The sequence below is a fragment of the Pinus tabuliformis genome, chromosome 6 (genome assembly GCF_031772625.1).
Source record: "Pinus tabuliformis cultivar Carrire ecotype Pingquan chromosome 6, CPIR1, whole genome shotgun sequence".
Taxonomy (NCBI): Eukaryota; Viridiplantae; Streptophyta; class Pinopsida; order Pinales; family Pinaceae; genus Pinus; species Pinus tabuliformis.
The window spans coordinates 230,855,709-230,861,028 of NC_142292.1; positions in this window are offsets into that span (position 1 = coordinate 230,855,709).

The following is a 5,320-nucleotide window of genomic DNA, read 5'->3' on the forward strand; positions in this document are numbered from 1 at the left end:
TATGTGACATACCAGCGAGGTTACAGGGCCTTATTTGCATCTACACGACGAGTACTATCTCCACCCAGGTGGAAGGGGTCTCGTTGACTTCATCAGCACAACGAGTGTTATCTCCACCTCATGTGGAAGGGGCCTTGCTTTCGACAGCAGCACCGCAGGTACAAGATAAGGGCAAGAAGCCCAAGCATGAGGAGAGGCCTTCAGGTGAGCCATCAGGTTTTGTTACTATTCATGATGATGAGACAGCTTCAGAATCAAAGAAGACCCAATATATCAGGTATCTAGAGCAGCGGAATAAACAGCTTGAGGACCAGCACGTGATCATAGAGCTACAGAACATCCGTGAGAATCGCCAAGCTACCCAACATAGAGAAATTGAGTTCACCTCTCTAGAGCAACAGGTAAATGAGGATCGAGAGGCTAATCTCGAGAGGGTCAACATCTACTTGGAGGAACAGCTGAAAAAGGCCAATAGAGACAATGCATTATTGAAACACATGGCTATGCATTACAAGGTCCGGAACCTAGTTTGCAAGGCGCGAATTAGGAGTCTTAAGGCAAAATTGAAGAAAGCGGTCAAGAAGCAAAAAAGACAAAAGGAGCTTGATCGTCTTTGGATTTTGGCCGAAGCCTCTTTCACTGAGAATAGTACTTGATTGGGGACCCCCAGCCCAAATTTCAAGGAATTTGGAAGAAATTTTGTCAATTTTGAATTTTTGGCTCTAAAAACAGGTTTTTTGGCTCAACGCGTAGCGCGCAGCGCACGACCCATAAGATTGGGAGGTCCAAATCACAAATTGTTTGCATTTTTGGATTTGTCATGATGAAATATACCTGCTCAGCTATTGCCAAGGCATTTCATCAAGGTTTGGGTCCCCAAAAGGTCAAAAAACATGCAAAAAATGACCTCACTGCCCCTTTTTGGACACACAGGAAGCAGCCTTGGGAGAATGCACTTTTGGAGGGGCAAATGGACATCAAATTGGAAAATTCCACTTGGGTTGGAAAGTAGACATCCAGTTATTTCCAACAAGCCAACCTGAGCTCAATTTGGATGCCAGGAAGTGCCCCAAATGCAGGTGGAAAGGCGCACGACGCATAGGGCTTAGGCGCGCGGCGCATCAGGGTTTTTTGGCACAATTTTCATCTTCAGCTCAGGAAACGTAGCCAGTTTGACCAGTTTTGACTTGTGATGGGATTTTTCACCCTTCTTGATGTAATTAATGGAACTTTATGTTGAATTGACACTTATTTACCTATTCTAGATGATTCATTCATAAAATAGCAAAAATTTAATGAATGAATTGGTTTCCTAACTTATAGAGGCAAGTTGTTTTGACTGCCTAGATTGTAGTGCTTTGTTTAGAATTGGTTGAAACAGCTCCTAGGATGATGATCTCGACCCCTAAAGGCAAGGGAATGTGTTAGCTTTCCTATATTATGTATTTTCTTAGTCATTTTCAGGGTTGGACTCTTTGGGAAGAGGCTTTGAGACTTTATTGTACATTTTACTTCAGCATTTTATCAAAGGGAAGACCAGGGTTTTGCAACACTTTTTGGAATTCTTCTGCCTTTATGTCTTGATGGTGTGCTTGTTTCAGTATGTGTAAGTTTTTTATGTGTATCATTTTCCCTCTCTCATCTTCTGCAATTGAAAAAATGAAGTGTTAAGGTATAATTCATAATCTGTAATGCTCTGCCTTTAAGTTTGTTTGATATCCTATGTTTTCATCTGTTTAAGGAGAACTCTTGAGGTTTTCTTGCTCTCCTTAGCTCCTCACCTGTCTGATATATTCACCTCATTGCTTTTAAAGCATCAAAACAATTGCCTAGCCTGCTCCAATCAGACCTCTGCAGAAACTGTGTCTCATCCCCGCACCCAAAATTGCCTTTCCTTTTGATTCAACAAAAACCCCAAAAAACTCACCTTTGAACTTCTGCACTTAATATCTAGCCTAAGATTAGTTACATTTTCAGTCATCTCGAGCCTAATTGATTATATTTTTCCGAGATTGACCCGAAGAGAGCCCTCTCCTGTCTTCGTAGGGCTAGCTACGAGGCTGAGCGTGGTTTGATGTTGCCTTGAGTTTTGCCTTCCTCAGCCTGAGGCAGATTTGAGCGCTAACATAGTGGCAACCATACTGGGGAATAAAATCTTATTGTTTGCTAGTTGATGTGTTTGTTTCATGAGTCTTAGACGGAGTCTGAAGTTATGCCAGGTAGCCTTCGAAACGCTTTTGCTATGCATAAGCGAAAGTAGATAAACGTTGCTTCAGTCGATCTCTGGTGAGCTTGTGAATGTAACACTTCATTTGTAATTTACCCCAGTACACTTATTTGTTCTAGACCTTGGATGGTTGAGTCTAGCAAATTGATAGGCTAAAATTTATTGTGTCCCTTTGATTGTTCCGAACAATTCCACACTGGCTTCTAGAAGATACATGAGATTAAATCCTGATCCAGATCCACCTCCGGTATATGAGAATCCAAATCTGATTGCAAGAATACACCGACGAGAAAGTTCTATAATCCCTTTGTTTAAGTCTCATTCTTGTCCTGCAATTTTTGAGTATCTTGAAGAACTTGACTTCGACGAGAAATTTGAATTGTCGCTCTTTAAAACTCAATCCGAAAGTGCACTTGATTCTCTCGTTCCAAATCCTGACTTTGTTGCAGCTCTTAAAGTTGAAAAACATAATATATTAATTGAAAATTTTATCTTGAGGCACCTTCAGAGTGACATTCGGGCTGCAAATCTTGCTGATTTCCTAGAAGCTACATCTGCGAATATTGGATCTGCTGTCACGGATTCCGCTTCAAAAAATCCCACCGAACCACCTTTCATTCCCACTATTCCCCTGCAACCTATAATCACATATCAATAGTCTGCAGTGAATTCTCCTTCCTCATCTCACGTCGCTTCTCCTCCACATACACCTCCTCATACTCCTCATACTTCGGTTACATCTACTCCACCAACTACTCCTAGACCAAATCCACCTAGAGCAATGGCTGCTCGGTTTTCTCCTCTCGCTCTTCCTCAAGATTTGCATGATATGCCCGCGGATTATCAGAGTAAGATTCCTTTATTTGATGGCACTCCTCAAAGTGTGTCCGCTCAGCAGCACATAGACAAAATGGCAATTTTTTGTGATTTATATGAGATTGATGAAGAGGATGTAACTATGCGATTGTTTGTGCAAACATTCGGAGGAGAGGTAAGAAAATGGTTCAGAGGCTTGGGAGCCAGAAGTATACCTACGTTGGCTGAACTTCAGAAACAGTTTCTAGATCATTGGGAACTCAGAAAGGATCCGCTTCAGATCAATGCTGAGTACAATAATATCAAACGCAATCATGGTGAGTCTGTCCAAGACTACATTATCAGGTTCAATACAGTTTATAACGTTATTCCGGATGATTTAAGACCATCTAGAAAATCAGCTCTTCTAAAATTCCCGGATGGTTTTGATCCAGAGATGGCTTATTCATTACGGGATAGAGATCTGCCTACTTTAGAAGATATGAAAAAGATTGCTATTAATGTTGAGGCGAATCTGAATGACAAGAGAGCACGGTTGAAGGCAGAGAAAAGAGTGACTATAAAGGAAGAATCTACATCAGAACCGCCTTGGGTTCGTGAGATGGAAAAAATGTTCAAAAGAATGAACCTTGACAAATTAGAACCGTAGATTCATAATCCAAATTACCGTGGCTAGCAGCAACCTCAGTTCAGAATTAAGCAGTGTGAATAAAGAGTACAAGAGCCGGCAGCCCAGCAACCGATCAAGACTCCTCTTTTGCAGAATTTTGTGAGTCAAGATTCAGATGAAGATGCTGATGTAGTAGGGGACCAAAATCACTTCTTTACTCCTGATGATCTGCCCATTTACATCACTGAAGAAGAAGAGTATGGAGAAAGTTCAGGCGCCCAGCAAGATGAAGATTTTATCTTAGCTAATGATGCAGATTTAGATGATTACCAAAGAGGATATTTGAATGCCTTGTCCACTCAACAGAAGCAGTATTCATTGAGAAACCGAGATGTGCCCATCAATCCGATTCAGAAAAGAAAAGAAGCTACAGCACCAAAGACGGATTCACTGATACCACAGAAGAAAGGAAAGGAGACAATTGATCCCACAACTAGCAAGATATCAGCAGCAGAAAGGACAAATCAGGCAAGTATAATCAAAGATAGGAGAGAAGTTCCGGTCAAAGAAGTCAACAAAGTTTTAGCATTTATTTTGGAAAATGAAATTTCCAAATTAAAAGTATCTATTCCTTTGACTGAAATCATGAAAAACAGCAGCTACCGAGGTCAAGTCTCTAAAATTCTAAATTTTGATCCCATGTTTGACACGGTGAACGTTGAAGATGATCAGCCAGAATTGATTTTTGGGCCAGCATTGGATGGTGAGTCCCCTGATAGTGATGTTCCTCCCTTTTATATCAGTTTAAGATTGCATGAATATGTTTTGCACAATTCTATGTTCGATTCGGGTGCTTCGCACAATTTGATGCCAAAGGCGATCATGGAGAAGCTGGGGTGAGACATTACAAGGAAATATCATGATTTGTATTCATTTGATTCCAGCCGTGTAAGATGTATCGGGCTCATCAAAGATTTGGTTGTTAGCTTAGACCAAATCCCAGCGAAGAATGTCTTGATGGATGTGGTTGTGGCAGACATTCCTCTACATTTTGGTATGCTACTTTCAAGATCTTGGGGGGCTAAGTTGAAGGGTACTCTACAGTTAGACTTTTCTTATGCTACAATTCCAGTCTTCGGTCAAATGAGAAAGCTATATCGAGAGCAAAAGATGAAATACATGATAACGATCAAAGAGAAGCCAATCAATCATCCTGTAAATTATGTACATACAGATTTGGAGTCATTTGTTTTATTTGTTGATAGTTTTAATGATCTAGATAGTCAGTTAGTTCAAGCGGAAGATATACCAGAGATCACTGAAAATTTCAGAGAAGTTCTGCAAAAGGAAAGAGGAGAAAAGAAAGCTACTATGGAGCAATCAGCTGAAGATAAGGGGCAGCAAACAGAAAAAACAGAGCTAACACAATTTCAACACTTGGAAGAAGATGAAGATGGTCTTTGGACCATGGATTTTGATGGCGCAGTAGGTAGTGATGGTGCTGGTATTGGTGTGTGGATTCGAAGTCCCTTTTCCGCTCAAGACAAAGTTCCAAGCAAGGTGAGAGTGTGTTCCTATAAACTAGCATTTGACTGTTCAAATAATGAGGCGGAATATGAGGCTCTCATTGCTGGCCTTAAGATTCTTAGAAAGCTGAAAGCGAAGAA